The sequence below is a fragment of the Phaenicophaeus curvirostris genome, chromosome 3, assembly GCF_032191515.1.
Source record: "Phaenicophaeus curvirostris isolate KB17595 chromosome 3, BPBGC_Pcur_1.0, whole genome shotgun sequence".
Taxonomy (NCBI): domain Eukaryota; kingdom Metazoa; phylum Chordata; class Aves; order Cuculiformes; family Cuculidae; genus Phaenicophaeus; species Phaenicophaeus curvirostris.
In genome coordinates, this window is record NC_091394.1 from 71296084 (window position 1) to 71315754 (window position 19671).

The following is a 19671-nucleotide window of genomic DNA, read 5'->3' on the forward strand; positions in this document are numbered from 1 at the left end:
CACATTTAATTGACATGGGCATCTGTGAAGAATTTGATTCCAGATATTAGTTTCTATCTGTAACAGTAACTCCAGGCTTGGTATGGTTATTTTATATTACAAAATGTATAAAATCATGTTTCCTAATATGCTCCTGTGTGGCTTGCAGACTGGTGCCTAAGCAGCTCCAGTCACAACTATATTTTCCAAGTACCATCTTTTTCAGGGCCGTGTGTTTCACCAGCACAGAAACATTCACTACTGTTTCTCCATGCACAGCCCAGCAAACTTTTTGAAAGTACCTCCTCTGCTTCCATAGATGTCATTTGCTGCAAAGCTGAGTTCTGCACTCACCTCTGCAGAACCAACCAAAAGCTAAGCCTTTCCTAAAGGTTTCCTTGCCACTATAGAAAATATACATGTAGGAGCCAAAATCAGACATTTATTAGTGAAGGGCCTGCCAGAACCTTGAAATGCAGTTGAAAACTGGTCAGGCATAAGGCACTCCTGTTAAAACTCTGTGAAGACCTTATTTAAAGTGTCTCTGTAAGGACACCAAATATTGCTATTGTTCAGTAGGATTTAACATTTTTCTGTGTTAGGCTAGATGAGGAAGATGAAAGTTGGACCTTTCTACACCACATAAGCTCCAGAGAAGACTGTCTTCCTTTGTTATCATCAAACTTTCCAAAGTGAAGTGAACCTAAAATACAACAGCACTTTTAGGCAGACAAATGAGAGCCTGGCCATTCAGTTTTCATTCATAGAGTCTTGCCTAAATAATAACCTTCTGTCTGCAATCGGTTTCTTATGAACAGCATAATTTAAGATGATTTCAGGAGCAGAAAATTAAATCATTTACAGTGGATAGATCTTCTAATAACAAGACACATTTATCTCACAGGCGGCAGTGTTGTCAGGACTTGGACATAATTAGGACTAGAAATTGGTAATTCTCTGTAAAGCAGCTGATTGAACAATAGAGATTATTTAAAATAAACTTCAGTTAAAATCTTTAATATTGACTCAGATTGCTCACTTGAAAACTTCCACACATCTAAGTGAGATTTTGCTTTGCTATATATTAACATACATAGAGTCTAAGGTAAGTCTTGTCTTCTAACCAGTCAGTTCCCTTTGGGATTTTGGATCCATTGTTATTCACGTTCGTTTAGCACCACTGGTGGTGGAAGAAAATTTTGTAAAATGTAATCACCTAATGGAATCTTTAATGCAAAACACAATCCTATCTTAACCTAAATTGCAGGGGAGGGTAGTGTGGGAATCTAGCATTTTTAGTGAAATAACTGAATACCATAAAAAGCCCAGAGAAATGTGGATGAAAAATAAAACAGTCCTTTCTCCTTTCCAGATATTTACAGTCTTTTAGCTCACTATTGCACACTCGCACAAAAAAACCCCCAAAAAACAAAACCAAAGGAAGGGCTACTTGTTATGTTCTGAAGCAAAGCATGGAGCATGGTAGCAACTTTAGGTGAAATATAAACCAACCACAGAGAACATCTGGATGATTTTTAGGTTTCATCATTGCTTTAGAGCTCCTTCCACTGGAGAAGTTACTCTAGTTGATACACCAACCAAGTCAAAATTTGTCTAAACTGAATCGGAAGGATTCATTAGTAAAGAGCATCAAAAACTATGGTAATGATGGACAGGTTTTCATCAAAGCTCCATGACAAAATTCAGCAAAATTCATTAACTACTGAAATCTCTGAAACAGGTCATACAATACTGTCTGGACCAGTAATCAGATGATCTGTGTATATCCTAAGAAACATGTTATTTTCAAGTTATCAAGGGCAATACAGACACTGATATACTTTACTCACTCCCAGAATATCAAAACCCAGGAGATTAGAGATGTGCGAGCACCTTTCTTCAGATGGTTCCTTCTTTGTTTCACCTGGAAGTTTTGCCTGAGCATAAATAAAAAACAGGAGGACTTAATTTATGGGGAAAGCCAGACGCTCCGGATTGGAGCAATTTCTCTGATGGTGCTACAAAAACTACTGAAAACCTTAGCTGAACAGCCATCCATAGACTTGTGTTGACTCTGCAACACAGGCTTAGATTTTTTGGGACTCACTGAGCATCTGTGACTTGTATCTAAGCACTAAATCTGACACACCTACAATGTATCCGATTCTGCTGGCAATTTATCTACAGTTTGTCTGACATACACAGGATGTGCTGGAACTTATGTCCATGTCCTATATGGTACGTATACCTACACTTCCATTCAGTATCTTGTGGAAGAGTCCAGAGGGGATGACCAGAGACATTAAAGGAGAAGAAACCTAAAGAGATTGCTATATAGGAAACTCACATAAGGCAGAAAAACTTTTGACTTTACAAAAGGCAAAGGTAATATGGGGAATTATTAACAGTACTCCATTATCTTAAAAAATAGTCTTCAAACACTGATCTCTGATCTGTCTTTAAATTGCACTAATTGATACACTAGCCTAGGAGAAGTATTTAGCCATTTGGCCCTTTACTGACATTTGCTTTCTGATTCTTACTTATTTACAAGCCTGGAATCCAAAGTTATGCAAAATTATTTTGTTGAAGGTTAAACTGATTTAATATAAATTACATGAATTTTAGTATTTAATTGTCTTCTTCAGTGAATAACATTACAACACTCAGAAAAACTAGTAATTCTTTTTAATTTTTATCCACGCACATCATAGGATAAGAGGGTCATAAAATGTGATGGTACACGTCCATCATGTACCCATACATTGTATAATTTTGATATTTGTAAATTGTAGATTCTGTTGCTGTAATAGCAAATAAAGTAAAAGTTTCAAGAAATCATGAAACACAAACTTGAAGTTTAAGTTTTAAGTTGTAGTCATGACATTACAGAATCATAGAATCATAGAATATTTTGGGTTGGAAGGGACCTTAAAGATCATCTAGTTCCAACCCCCCTGCCATGGGCAGGGACACGTCCCACTAGATCAGGCTGCCCATCCAGCCTGGCCTTGAACACCCCTAGGGATGGGGCATCCACAACTTTCCTGGGCAATCCTTTAGGCTGGAACAGACTTCTGGAGACTATTCTTAAAATCTGCTAATCTTAAAATCAGCTAGTCATGACATTAGATCAAGTTGCTCCAGCTGAGTTTTAAAAAACTCTGAGGATGGTGTTAGAGAGGAATTGGGTGGGGTAGCCAGAAAGAGTCATACATCTCATATAATCCAAAAGTTATTAACTTCCTGTTAACAGAATGAAGGTAGCAGCGGAGCACACACTCACAAATCAGATCCTAGCTCCTCTGGGCCAGGTAGCATAGACCTGCACCAGGAACCAGGGAGAATAGGCACTCCGACCACTCAATAGGTCAGGTCCCCACTGTCAACTTGGAGCTAACACAACTGTTCCACCTCCGATTCTGCCTTTTACATGTTTGGAAGACTTTTCATGGTGTTGCCCTCTCCTCCCAGCCAGTAGGGACTATTGTCTTAATTACTTCATCCAGGGAGGTTATTCTCCCTCTGTACTCGGCACTGGTGAGACCGCTCCTTGAATACTGTGTTCAGTTCTGGGCCCCTCACCACAAGAAGGATGTTGAGGCTCTGGAGAGAGTCCAGAGAAGAGCAACAAAGCTGGTGAAGGGGCTGGAGAACAGGCCTTATGAGAAGAGGCTGAGAGAGCTGGGGTTGTTTAGCCTGGAGAAGAGGAGGCTGAGGGGAGACCTCATTGCTCTCTACAACTACCTGAAAGGAGGTTGTGGAGAGGAGAGTGCTGGCCACTTCTTCCAAGTGACAGGGGACAGGACAAGAGGGAATCGCCTCAAGCTCTGCCAGGGGAGATTGTGGCTGAACATTAGGTAAAAAAATTTTCACAGAAAGGGTCATTGGGCACTGGCAGAGGCTGCCCAGGGAGGTGGTTGATTCACCTTCCCTGGAGGTGTTTAAAAGATGGGTGGATGAGGTGCTGAGGGTCATGGTTTAGTGTTTGATAGGAATGGTTGGACTTGGTGATCCAGAGGGTCCTTTCCAACCTAGTGATTCTATGATTCTACTTACTGCTTTTTAAATTAGATTGCAAATATAAGCTGTCAATGGCCTTGTTAATCACTGAGCCCCAGGCCAATCTCTTTGACACTCTCCTTACCTATGACCAGTTACTGATTGTCCCTACTTTACTGTTTTCCTCTGTTCTGCCACCAAAATGCCACAAAAGGAGTTAAGTTAGCAGCAGCTGCATAACAAGGTTCATCTGTACTTCTTTGTTTTCTAGCTCATATTGAATTAGCTTAGTCAGATCTGGGCAGATACAGTCAGTCTCATTTGCATTTGCAGTGCTTTTGATTATACTGGTTATACTTATAAATTGTTGTTTGGGGTTTGAGTTATTTTTTTAGCTGTTGCTTCTTTTTCTTCTTTTTAGCTAGGCAAAATTTCTCTTGATGTAGTTTGTAGCTTTTTTTTCTTGTCTTTTATTCTACACCTCTGAGAAGAGTCTGTATTTTTTCTATAAAATCCATTAGACTGTTGAGGATAACAAAAAGATTTACTTCATAATGTTAGTCACCTCTGCTGACTGATGTACACTTTGCTTGAAAAGAAAGTGAAAGAAATAATCTAAGATGCTACAAAAAAAGGCATTCTGCACTCTCCAGAGATAAAATGGTAATATATAATCATAGCAAAATTTGATCTCAGAAAAAAACCCCTCAACTTTAACTTAGGTTTTGGGTTTCTTTTGACTTCTCTGTTGTTCGTCTTACATGCAATTATTTTGCACATCCATGAGAATGTCAAATCTCAGTAGTCTGTGGGAGGCTTTTAATAACCATTTCAAGAATGAGAGAGTATGGATATTCTCAAACATGAATTCTGTTGAATCCGTTGAAAAATCATACAATACATCAGAAAAGGACACACAGCCTTTATACAAGAATTTCCAGTAAAGATTGACTAAGAGGCTATTTCATTTTAGCAGCTGCTTTAGTGCAAAGAACTGAAATTTCAATAGAATTATTAACCCAGAGACATCTGCCTGAAACAGTCAATCAGAATGAGAATATAGAATACCGTGACCGTCGTGTTTTTCATTTTTTTTCAAATTTTACTGCTGTTAAGGTAAACTTAGATTGCTAATATGTATCTCAAAAGATGATGTTAGAGTAAGCGATTGGTTACAGATGGGAAACCTTGTACATCTACCAAATATGATAATCGTTTCCATGTGATGCCATCAAGCTCTTTAGCTTTCTATGAAGCATTTTCTCTCCTTGTCAAAAAAAGGATAGTAGTAGTTCTTTACTGTAGCACTAAGAAATAAATAATTCAAGGTAATTTCCTAGTTTTGAAAATAACAAGTTGCCATTTAAGTGCTAAATATATTATCATAAATTTTACCTCCTTAGTGCTGAAATGAAGTCCATCTCTGTATACATTTACAGGTAAAATATCTCGATAATCCCCCATCTCTTTTACTAAGCCATAAGGTTGACAGCAAGAAATAATACAAATTTATTATGCTTGAGTTAATGAAGGCAAGTTTATATGCCAAATTAACCAGGAAAGACAGTTGTGAAAGTCAGTCACAAGAAGTTTGGTAGCTACAATATATTGAATAAATAAAATTATATATTTTCAATGTAACATTGAAAATATATAGTAACAACGGGCCTTATTCCACTCAAACAGCAAACTGAAACTTTGGTGTGTATGCTGCTTGTCTAAATGCCAGAGAACAGATACCCTTAAGGACAATCTACATTTAGAAGACAGACAAAAGTTTTAAGATTCTTATAGAAATTCACTTTAAATGGACATGATTTAGTATAAATGGTGAAATAATCATTGTTTGTAGAGAAAAATAATCATAATGAACATGGAAGATCACAAAAATGTTTGTAGAGATTTCTTCATGCTCCTCACCTTTGATTTACAGCTGAATATATGAAAAAGAAACCCTGATCATGTAAAAAACCTCATGTAAAATTTTTGCAGTCAACTAGGGAGTCCTGTCCTGCTGAGTTGGATATATTCTTAGTTTACTATGTCTTGGAACTTGACATTAGAGAATATCCAAAATGCAATATAAGGAGGATGAACAACTAATTAGATTAAGTACTAAAAACAGAGTAGCTTTGATGACATAGAGTTTTGGTGCAACGGCAGTCCATGCTTCTTGTGCTGTACTGAAGGTATTTGATAGCTAAGCTAGTTCATTTATGTTTACATGGACTTCAGTAGAAGAAAAAATAACATTAATTTATCCTGTGAATATTGTAGTTTGCCAAAGGTCAGGTTTTGGAATGTGGATGTTCTCCAAAGATTTGAGATAATGAATGTCTTGAGACAACAACAGTGCATAATAGGATCATAAAAGCAGTCTTATCAGAAGGTTACCATTTATAAAATCCAGAACTGCACCTTGGAGTACACTTAATCATATCTTAATCCATCTTAGTTAGGGCACAGGCAAAGAATTTTCTGAAATTCTGGTGCACTTCAAAAGAAATATGAAACAATTGGAGAGAATCCAAGAAAAAACAAAATGAATGATCAAGGATCTAAAAACATTTATTTTGATAATACATAAATAACTACATAACAATAGTGATATTTATTCTACATCTCCCAACTGGGTAAGGTAAACTATAAATTCAAATTTCAATAAAGAAAATTCATGTTGGATATTAAGACAAGTTTTTTATGTACATTTCCACTATGGACAGTGGAACATAGCAGCAAACTACTTATGAAGTTTTTAGGAATATATCAGACAAATATCTGACAGAAGTCACACGTAATTGATCCTAACATAGGGAAGTAGGATTCAGATTATCTTTACGCATTCCTTCCAGTTCTGTTGTACTGGTATAGAAGGGAATTTTTGCAGGAACGCAGTTGTGTGCTATTGTGTTTTCTGGAGTGAAATAAAAATACTTTTCCAGCTAGGGCTAGACTAAAACAAAAATGGACATTAAATTTCTAATCTTTCTTATAGATCTCTCACTTTTTGATCAAAGGCGACTCTGCATTTTTAGAGGAAGGGGTGATGTATGCAAGTGATACGAAAGCGTAGATTTATTTGATACTCTGTCTTACCATTTTTAAGCACTTTGTAAACATTCTGTAGATTTGATGAAAAGATGGAATATTAGAAATTAGGCCTCTTGGTACCATGCACTTATTTCAGATATTTTTCTTATGCTGCTCAAGTTTGAGTTCTTTGGAATGTTTTCTGTTACGTCAGCATGTTTTATGTTTGGTGCAGCTGGATGAAGTATACAGGATGGAATTGAAGGCTTGGGTCTCTGTCCTAGTAACCAAACGTAATTTTCACCTAAGAGGTAGGTTAATCAGGAAGCCTAATATACAGAAATATAGACAAAGGAAGAACAGGCAAGAAAAAGAAATGCCAGGCCAGTTTCAGTTGCATTCACTGAAGTCATTAGTTTTAATCTCAGAGCTCAGATAACAATTAAACTTTCTGTCTCTCCTTGTCTAGGTACTTATATATTTAGGCCATTCTTTAAAAATTGTAATTCTAAAATATTTGAGCGTTTTATGTTGTATTACTTAAAAAAAAACCCAAACCCAAAAACAACGGTGGAAAATCAGCTTTAATTAGACAAAGGGAAAGTATGAATAGATAAAGTGCTTAAAAGAGAACATTTTTTTCAGATATTCTTTCAAAGCACAGACCCAAATTAATCTAGTTTTAAGTTCTGAGCACATTTCTTTTTGCCCCAATTTTAGCTACTAAATAAGCTTATGCTTAAGTCCACTTATCATCTATGAATGTACCATCAATAGGCCATACTCTACCAAAAGAAAATCTTGATGTGATGAACAGGATGCTAAAAGGCAGACAAGCAAAATGACAGTCTAGGTAACAACTTGAGCTTAGATGCTTTCTTATTATACATAAATAAGTTGTGCTTATTAAATGTGAAGGGTTAACTTTCCTATAAATACCTAAAATTAAATAAAGAATCAGAACAGTTTTTATAATAACAATGTTTTACATAAGAAACTTGCTCATATTTTTGCTATCTAAAGGCAATATTTTCTTACCTCTTAACGAAAGGGGGAGAATATGACATCATCTCCAGAGCTAGATGAATAAGAACAGAACGAGAACTCCAGAAATGAACCACTCTTTACTCTGATCTAGTCCTACGGACTATAGATTCCTCCTATTGAAGCGTTTTATGTATGTATTTCCCTGTGTGTGTGTGTTCATAAACTGATGTCAGTTCACAGAAGGCATAATTGAGCTGTGTATAATTGTGCTGCTATTGTAATAGGAATTTTCAGGAGATGATTCAGATAACTCTCAAACACATAGAATTCATATGAGAATTGACATTTTTTCTCATATTGTTTTTTTTACTTTTATCCTTAGTGGCAGTTCTGGCAATGCTACTAGCAGGAACCTAAGTACTATGAAATGCTGCCAATTGAATATAGTATTTCTATATTTTATTCAGTAGTTTATATTTTTATTTGATTGGTGAGACATACGTAGAAATAAAATTATACAAAAAATTCCAGAAAAGTCCAGTAATTTGAGACCACTCTGTGCCAGATATCCTGAGGCACATGTTACAGAGACAGGTAGAAATTAGGACTGCAGTCTCAACAATGTAGTTTGGGAGTCAGCTGCATTATGGTCCCCTTTAGCCTAGGAACTGTCCCTCATGCATCAGATTTTCAAAGACACTTAGCATTTATAGTTCGCAATATCTACAGATGAACTAGGTTTGTGAAATAGAAAAATAAGTAGCCTTTTTGGGAAATTTGGGTTATATATACTTGAATTATAAAGTACTTAAATTATCCAGTTCATCTTCAATTTTGATTCTTTGCCCTTTGTTAGGGTCCTTCTTCATTCTGAAAGTTACAGAGTCTTTGGTTTATTTCTCTAAAGAACAAGTTAGAAAGTAATGTGTTCCTTCCCCTGACACTGCTACAAGTCCCTTTCAGTTTGCAATTTTAAATCCTCACCTTTGCATTTAATAGCTTAATTTTTAAATTGTTTAATAAAAATTACACTCAACTCAAGAAGTTCAAATTCCTTCTTTTACTGAGTAATCAGGTTCAAATAATGACTGCTAACATACACTGAACAGTCTCACTGTTTTCAGTGGTGTTAATTAAAATTATATTAATAACTTTAATGTAAATAAGTTTTTTGTCTTAATTGCAAAACAAAATCATAAAATTAAGAAGTAACTCATTAAAAATATATATTTACGCTAAAACTGTCTTTATGAAAAGGTGTGTTTTTATTCTAATTAATGCCTTCAGGTACTTGCCTGAACAATTTTAATCAGTCATTCCATGACAGCTGCCATTCATAAAAAGTTGTAAGAGAAAAACTTAGATCACTCATCTGTTGGCAGGCTCTTTAAAAGCTAAAATCTCAACTCTGCAGCAAAATCTACCCAGAATTATAGTCCAGGCACAAAGAAATATTTTTATAGCTAAGTAATTTGCCAATGACATTGAGAATTTCAAACTGTATCTGAGTTAAGAAGTCAATGAGCTGGCAGGGAAGAGAGTCTGCATTGTTATGTCTGTGGAGACTCACTTAAAAATGGAAAGGACTTACGTCTTTGGCAGCTATGAGCAGACACTACACAAGCCAGACAAAGAGGACAAATCCCCTTTTACTTAATAACCTTTGAAACTAAAAACAACTGTAGACTTGCTCAGGTGTGATATAATTATTGCAGAAACAGAAAGACAGCTCTGCAGAATCCTTAAAGGCATTAATTTATAGCATCACAAATTAGAAGAAAATCAGTGAACACACACCTGACAGAGAAAATAAGCTAAGTAAAGTACTGGAGCAACATGTAATTTATTTGGTCTGCAGGACCAGGGAAGGAAAAGGAATAAAACAGGAAAAAGAAAGAAAGCAAAAATTACAATGATTTGAAAACCAAACATTCCAATTTCTGGCATAGTGTCTTGTTTTATAGTCATGAATACTTCAAAGTCATTAAGAAGGATCATCTTGTCACTTGGGAAGTCACTTTTGGGTCCTTGTTGAAAAAAATTCCTTGGATCAAAAATCTAGTAGCAAAATCACTGTACCTAACTAATATATTACCTATCAAAGTCTGCTGGAAAAATGTCATATTTTGGATGAATTTAACTTTCAATTCAAGATAACAACCAGGAGCACCTTTTGGTTATACCTGTTCCATATTTCCGTATTTGCACACTCTGTGTTACTCCAGAGGAATCAATAGATGTACTTGATAGTGCAGTTGTAGAAGATGTAGTTAAGTGTAAGTTAAAGCAATTTTTACTGTGAGAAGTTCAATCTAACTTTATTTCTAATTTAATCAGCCATTTCCTGGTATTATTTTTAAAGAAGTTCTTTACTTGTCTTCTATAATTGTTCTCATAAAACCATCACATTTCATAGTAAATTCTGAGTTTGATGAATCTGCTTTCATTTATCTAGACAGGAATCATAATTATTTACCTTGTGGACCAGATCCTTTCTATCAAAGTATGTTATGATTTTCATGCATCTTTATTACAAATTATTGTTCTGAAAACAACAGCTACTTTACTCATTAAAGTAAGAAAATTATTATATTTATAAAGAGACAGGTATCTTTTAATTGTCATAGTTTCTTTCTCTACTTGAAGTCAGACAAAGTTTTGATCTCTTTGTCTGGCACTCATCCTGTCCAGAAGACAGGGTGTGAAAATTTTGGTAACTCATTATACCTCATTTTCTCATACACAGTGTCTGGGATAAAGAGGGCCAGAGATGTAAAATATTCAGATATTTCATTCTATATTCTTGGTACTGGAGCCACAAAAATCCAAGTTTGGGTTTTTTTGACGCTAAATCAGATAGTAACCACCCAAGTAATGGGGTAAAGCAATTTTACTGTCTCTCCCACTAGTCCCATGAATCCTTCTACAGACGGATAATCAGGTTCTGTCATTAAAAAAGGTTTTGTATGTTTTTTTCCAAAAAAAGGAAGTAGCACTATATTTACTGCACTTTCATTACATTGTATTCTGTTACAATTAAGTATTTTGCATTTTTTGACAGAAGTATACAACTCTACAGGAAAAGATAAAAATGAAATCACTGTCCTGGAGTAACCTCCCCGATGATTCATGAGCTCGTTTGAGTTTGCAGGAAAATGTGGTACTAAGAACTTTTATCCTGAATAGTACTCACATTTCTTCTGGTGTTCAAGTCTTTCTGATGGTGTGCTCTGGCAGCTCAGTCATCCATGGTGCTGCAGAGTGCTGACGTACTGTTTCATTTAACCAGGAATGAATAAAGGGGCTCAAAGAACTCTACATCCTGATTTAAAAAATACAGTAATTGTTTAAAACCAGCTCTGCCTTTTTTACTGAACACTGAGATTAATTTATGAATGAGGTCCCTGTGTGTCAGAAAGACAGCAATCTATAGACAAAAGAGTTTATGCAGCTAGTAAGGCACTTATTAAAACTTACTAGAATACAATATCTATGTGCTTTCTTTCTAAATTTAGGATTTATTTTATCAGCCTTTCCAGTAGCAGCCCTAACCTGTCTTTATTCTATCTGATGGCAATTTCATTTCTAACCTATTTATGTAATTAAACAAACATCATTTTAATTCTGCTATGTGTGAAGGAAATTAAGTAAACAAATGCTTTATCAGACTAAATTCCCTCCTCAGTGCAAATCAATATCTGATGTATTGATTTCATTTTATACAATAATTCTGACCATCAGTGTAACTAATTGTTCTTTCAAAAAACAACCCATACCAAACAAATACAAGATTGAAAAACAACAGCCGTTTCATAAATCATCGGAGTAACACATGTTCCAATATTACTTTCTAGGTCTGAAGCCAAAGAACTGGGATAACATAACAGGATCAAATCAAGCCGTGAACTGAAATGTATGGATTAAAATGTAAAATAAATACATACCACTAAGCATTGAATAAAAAGTAAAAACTATGACCTTGACATATTCTTGTAAAATAATATTGTCATCTTTCTTCTGAAAACACAGCCCAGCAGAAAAAGATTCTTAATCTTTTGATAAAGAAACATTACCCATGCAGGTTTTAAGAGAAGGTTCTCTTTGACATAAATGCCATATCTTGAAAAACCCTGAACTGTATCACCAATATTTCTTGAATCAAAAATCTGTAGAAGACTGACTGTGGTTGAAAGGCTTCTTAATTTTTAGTATCACTATCTTCTAAAGTAACCTACCTTGAAAAGGGATTTTTTAATAAGCTGTAAAGATGAGATAAATTTGCATTGATGCAAAATGACATTTTGGAGAATTGTAACTGCATTAATATTTATGTAATAAACGAACCAAAATTTATTTTTTCTCATTGCATGCATTAAACCAAAAAGAAAATGCAAGTATTAAGTTGTTATCTGCACTTTCCTCTATATTAGTTTTTCCATTAGTTGTATACGAAGGTAAGGATAAAACAGAACTAATATTAATAATCCTGCATTTAAATAATTCTTAATATATAGCAGAGCTATGAAAACACTTATCAGAAATTAAAAATAAATATTCAAATTTATAAGAAATAAATCCCCAAGTTTAAATGCCCCACTTACAATATGTACTGATTTAGTTCGCAATGTCCTTGCATATTTAAAGATCCTGGCACAGCTGCTTAGTGAATTGCTAGCATTTTAAGAAGGATACTATTGCTCCATCTAGTGAAAATTTTGCAACACATCAGGCTTCAAGTGTAAAGCAGAACAACATATATTTTGATTCTTCCAGATTCATGTAGCCAAAATCATTACAGTATTCAACGAATTGAAATCTGTTCATTCCTTTATTGAAATAGATTCTGATTTTGCGGTACATCACTTCTTTAAGGCTTTATTCATAACCTTTGCCATATAAGCCATGAATGAAAAATTGAACTGTAATAAAGACTGTAAGTGATAGAATGTAGATGTTCTCCATCCCAAATGACTGAAGTCATCCCAGTGTTCATCTCATCCCAGACTGCTCATCTTGCAATAAAATCCTCCTAAGCGTTCATCTCTTTTGTCTGTCTTATTCTTGCAGTTGTTCTTGACAGTTTTGAATGACATATCCATCTTTTGGTAGGATCCTTCTTTTTTGGACCTTGTTCTAGTTGTCCTCACTATTTTAAATAACATCCATCTCACTCAGTGTCCTCTTCCCCATATTAATTATTTTAAATAGTGTTTTTCCATTTTCTGTGATGCACATTCATATCGTCATCACTTACTAAGCAATGGAAAAGTCAGCAGAGCTAAAAATACTAGAAAACCAAGCCCTCCAGAAAGATGTGTTTTTCTTTCCCCAGGTGCTTAATTCCCAGTCAGGTCAAGAAGTGGAAACAATAGTTCCAGGACTCATAGGTTTTCAAATTATTTTTTGTGTTGTTTATTCTACATTGAATACTGAAATGAAAATAGAAAACAAACAATACACTCATTCTAGTATCTCTTTTTAGTGGAAGTTTTTTTTGGATTTCAAGTGTTAACTCACAGCCCTTGTCAGCCCATGTGAAGAGAAACATTTTGCATTGGTGTACATTATTGTTTCTACATGATACATTGTACATTTGGACGTAATGTTTGTAGAATGTAACATAAGTTCTTTAAGTTTTAGAAGTAATATGAAAAGCTGTGAAAACTGGTGCAAAAACTTAGATTTCATAAGGGAAGAAATAATAGGAGATCTCTTTTCATTTTCTGGAATATATAAGTGCTCTTTCTGATTCAATAATTATTTAACAGGGGCCCAACACAGTTAGAAACATGTTGCAATACAATAGATTGGAAACTAAGTTTAAAGTAACAGTACAATATGAAGATAGCCAAAAATAAGTATGTAATGCTTCTGGTTTTATTGTCTTTCATTCTGGATTTGAATATTTCACATTTCACACTTTTCTCTCAAGTCACAGTTGGATTAAATTCATACTGTAATTCGAGATTTTAACTTGTTTTCTTGAATCCATTTCAAGAATAAGAATTTAGATAAGTGGTGGTTGCATCTAGCAAAAGGAAAAGAACGAATCATAGCTATAAGAATATTTTGCATTTAGGAAAATCCTTATATCAATGTTTAAAACTCCATCAGCTCAGAAATATCAAAGACAATTCTATCACTAAAACTGATATGCACACTGCTTCAACTTGAATATTGCAATACCTACTACCTCTTTATCTGAAACAAGATTTTTTTTGGCAGAATGTAGTACATGGTGTCAAAAAGTTAATATTTTGTAACCCTGTTCTTCAAGGAACGACCATTTCAAAGTACAGAAAAACATTCAAATCCATTTTTGCCTTCTTACAAGGTTTGCAACCATCTGCTATAAAAAGACATCTAGCAGACACCTGGTATGATACATGGGGTAACACAAGTACACTCACAGTCATGTTGATTGCTTCTGAGTGCTTAACTGCTATGTCGCTAGAGCAAGAAATAGAGGATCCTTCTATAATCTATAATAGAATCTGCCTAATGCTATAGTAACAGAATGATACACTTTGCATTCATGCAGATCTTTTGGCTGCTTTTTGAATTGGACAAAGTTGACAGTCAAAAAGATATATTAATGGATAATTGGTGTGTCAGAAAATAAAAAAAGGCTGTAAGAAGTTGTAGTTCTGTTATAAATCGAAATAGAGAAATGACACGATTGAATTTACAGTCCTCAGAGTGGGGTAGCTGGTACAGCAGAGAACAGACTTAGGGAAGTAATGGACCATTTGCCTTTCACATGGAGTTTTTTGCACTTCATAGTTTAAACTTTTGTGACTCTTGTTTTGCTTTTAGGATATATCACAGATAAAATCTTCATGATACTTGGAGGAATCTGAAGATATTACCTGCTGATTGTGAATTTTTTTGAGAGTTAATGAATAATTGTCCATGAAGAAGAGAAAAGTCTGCTCAGCTGCATAAAATTTTCTCAGGAAGAGGGCTAAAAATTGAGAGAACAGAAAAAAAGTATTGACACTGTGCAGAGGAAGGCTCATGGATCTTGAAAATAAACACAGTATCTGAATTCTTGCCATCCTCATTAGAATTAGCCAGAACTTGAGTCCTGAGCAGAAAGCTGCTGAGTTTGTGTGAATGTCAGGCCCCAAAAGTGCAAATTATTCACACCAAAGTAGTCCGGTTTTGCAAGTGAGTGTAGTAATTTTGTAGAATTCCAGCTTCACTCCTGAAAGCATTTCAGAGCTTTGTTAAATCTCTCAAATCTCCTTTCTCTAGGTTTACATCTACCGATAATTATTTTCTCCTGGCTTCTGTCCACTGACTCACCGCTTTAAGTCTCCAATAAAATCCTTCTTAGTACACTGGCATGTAATTCCTTGAACAAAGACCAAAAATCCAAAAGGCTTTCTGACCTACAAAGCTGCTAGATTATCTTTTGAAGGCGAGGGAGGGGGAGAAGAAGCTCTTTGATATTTTATAGTATCAGTGAGTCATTTTTGTGAACCCAATATCAAAATAATACTTTTAACAAGGAATGGGAGTAAAAGATATTTTCTGTAAATTCAAGTAAAAGGAAATCAAGTGATAGGAAAATTTGGTGCACATAACTGCTGTGAAGACTCTTAGAAAAGACGATGTAAACTGGCTAGGGGCAGATTAGCACTGGGTTTGTCAGCTGGGTACAACATTTTTGTTAGGACTAGAATATTGCCTCCTGTGTGTGAGGGCTTAACTGTCAATGAGATCTGCATGGGAACACAGCCTTGTCATGCTTTAAAAGTAACTAGAATACATGGCAGCTGGATTGTGTTCATAAAGGCATAACTCATCATAACTATGTTATGTTATTATGTTATCACAGTCACAGCTGCATTTGGGCTGCTTATTCATGGCTGAGAACAGTTCAGAAAAGTTCAGAACAAGGGACAAATATAATTGTTTTAGCTGTAGTTAAGCTATGCTTCTGCTATCCATGCTAGCACATTTCTAGCTACTTAGAGTGCTAGGAACCATGGTTTATCCACTTGTATTTGATATCCATCTTACAAAAGCTGGGGGTACTCAACACCTCAGAAAGGCCGAATCACAGTTTACATACTACAATCAGAATTGTTCTGCAATTATTTCAGAAGATGAGGGATTTCAACAGATCACATTTTGGAAGGATTTTTAAGAATGGATCACATCCATCAGAAATTTACAGCAGAATATTCTGGAATTTACAGAGTTTAAGAAGTGTTGATGTAGTGGGATTTCAATGCCAGTGCAAAGATATGTAACAGAAAAAAACACTAGAAACATCGCATTCCAAAAGTCTCTACATCAGTTTAGAAACAGTTAAGTCAAATTAAAAAATTAAAATAGTTTTAATTTGAATAGTGCATAGGTAGTGACAATTTTTACCTAGGTGATCTAAAAAAATCAAATTCCTGGTTTTTATTGGGGGGGAGAAACAGCTGAAAGAATAGGTTATGTTTTTAAAAACACTTCTGATTTATAAGTAAGGGAGGTGCATTTTCCACTGACGGTCACACCTAAACAAAAAGAGTCAATATATACACAGATGAAGAAATCTGTTTCATTCATACATCGATGCGGCACTAAATACCAATAACAGTGAATCTGGCATACATAACTCTAATTATATATGTAAACATTTGTACAGCCAAGACTGGAGTGAATTTTGGTTTTGGGTAAGCAAAATGAAAATTTAAGCAGAGATCTGCCTGGTAACTTTTCTAAATGAGATTCGAGATGAAAAACACAACATCTTTAAGCACTTCTGATGAAAAAACAGTAAGTTTGAATTCATGTGATTTAGTGAACATTCCTCTGGTATAACACTTACTCACTCCTCTGATGATTCTTTGTCATTTGTTCTACAGTATTAACCTCGTGGCTAGGAGCTGTCAACACTGTTAAAAAAAGAAACAAAAAAAATAGGAAGCTCAGAGAAAATCTGTGTATATAGTAATAACACAGGTAAAGCAGTTGCTTCTGAGTAAATAATCAGTGCATGTGTTTTTTATTTCTAACTTTAGATGAGCTGAAAACAAATTAACAAAGCCAGATTTTTTTCATATTTCTTTTCAAGTTTATTTCTTTCAGTAGAGGTAAAAAAAAACAAACAGAGGAAACAGGGTTTACAGCAGTGCTATGATGACCTCTTGTGGTTATATAGTATATGCATTTTGTTTAATAGCTTCTCAAAATCCGCCAGTATCAAAGGTTAAATTCTGCTCTTCGATCTGAACAGTTTTGTATTGCTAATTCTACTTAATCTGAACTAACTTCTCCTCTCAAATATGCTACGAGTATTTGTTAGCTCATTGCTAAAAAATTCTTTCAAAAATATATCAACCTTTGCACTCCACAAAATCAACAGGTGATAGTATCACATTTTCTCACATGGTCGTTTGTTAAAGCCAATTCACAGCTCTAAGTTCATTGAAATAAAGAACCATATTTTTCTAATAAAACCTTACCCACTACAAAATGTTGAAGAAATCATATGATACTAGCCACTCATAAGAAATTACAATAGATTCTGAAAGTGTGTTTTTATATATATGTTTTGTGTAAAAAATAGTGCATTAGCTAATATATACATCATGTCTAAATAGCTGCTAAATCTGTCTCCTTTAGTCATCTTTTTTGTTACAAAGAATCAGATAAATTACCATGTCCTGAGGTTGCGGAGTGCAGTCTATCTACCTGGATCACATTCCCTAATACGATCGTATCATATCATGTCCCTGAAAAGATAAAACCACTCAGGGCTTTAGCCTGATATGGCTGTTTCTTCAAATCATTAAAAATACACAGATTTCATGAAACAGCTTTGCTGAGTGAGAGTACTTCAAGTGATGGTCCTGGCAGTATTTATGTATCATGTCGTAGCACTTTCTCGCTGGATGATCACCAGTGGTGGCATTTGCACCTGCCAGGCAGTTTCACATGATCCCAAACCTAACTAAATTTAGGACCTATTGGAAAGCCGTATCTGCACTGACTCTGCTGTCTGAAGTTTTGGAGCGCTTCGGCTGCATAACCTTGGACTGCCATCAGCTGGATATGTGCCACATTCTGATATGCTGTGACTGCAGCTGGGGGAGGCCTGGATTCAGCTGCTGCAAGACATTGCTTGTTTATGTAACACACACTTTAGAGGTGTGTGGGTTAAAATCAAACATTGCTCTCAGTGTACACAATACTGAGTCCCTCGTGTTATTACCTCTCCTTGTTTCTTTTCCTTGAAGGATTTAAAATCAGAGGCTGGTGAGTAGAACACGATAGAACAATGCTGATGGCAACAAAAAAAAAGCAAGTTTAGGTTAAAATGTTTTTATCTTTATATGTCAATAAGGAAGCACTGGCAGTGGTCACATATCCTCAAAAATCCCCTGGGCTTTTGAATCATGATCAACAAACATCTTCCGACAAATTGTTGCACGAGGAGCCTTTGAGCACTGCCAGCATGAAGACTACTGAGACAAAACCAAGTTGTTTGTGGGTGGGATGGAGTTGTTTAATTTTTATTGTCTGCTAGGCCTAAACTGTCTCATTCTTCTCTAGCTGAGTTAACTCTGCAGTGCTAAGAACTGACTGACTTAAAATTGTAAGCCTAATTTACAAGGGGCAAACTTCAATAATTTAGGCACTATTTGAAGATTCAAATAATTACAGCTTATGTATCCAAGCGTGTGATTTTGTTTAATGTCTAAATGCTGTCATTTCCCCTGCAGTCAGCTACAGGAAGGGAAATAACCAACCTAAGACAATTTTAATTTGACCCTCAAATTGCAGTCATATTACTGCCTTGGCCAAGCCTAGCCTGCCAGGTGGCTCACGGCCACTTCTCACCCATTGGAGGCTCCTGACCAAGACGACAGCCAAGTCAGTTAGCTACTAACCTTCTTCCTAGAGGAGGTAGTGGGTGATGCTTTGAGTGGAAAACACTCAGGCACCTTGTGCCTCCTTGCGCAGTCTACAGTGCCTTGCTGTGCCAGGAGCAAGGCAATATATCGGGAATCACCTGGTCAGTGCCAAGCTGTCATCAGTCTCTCAGCTCCCAGGACAGGGGTGAATGTATAATAGTTACAGCCTTTTTGCTATAGCTGCCAACTCACAACTCTCGCTGCAGCCACGTTTCAGTGCAAGGGATCAATAGAAAAGCCAAGCTCCATGTCTTCAACAGACACAATACACAAAACATGTTCAAAGCACTGAAAACTGAGTCTAACTGTTGACACGCAGATGGCAAACAGCTGTGGTAATTTCTGTTGCTGGTATTAACCCTCCAATCACGCAGCAGTCTTCAGACACCTCTTTCCAACATTCCCAAACTCCAGTTAACTATGTATCTAAATACCACCTAGTCTGCAATAACACTTTCCCTACCAGCAAGCTTTGTGAATTTAGGGAAATGTGAATATAGGGAGAAAAAGGACTTTTTGCACTGACGGCAGAAGCATAGCCACTTTCAGCTGTCAGCTTTGAGGCATGTAAATCTGAAAGGCAACAGTCGTAACAGTTCAGTATAAAAGTAACTGGTGGATTTAGCAATTTCAAGTTTAAATTGAATCATAATCAGGAAATCTAAAACTCGGCATTGTTGATATAATGATTCCTATTTGTATAATTTTCATTTTGTAAGAGAAAAAATAGGAGTTATTTTCACATCTTAGGGAA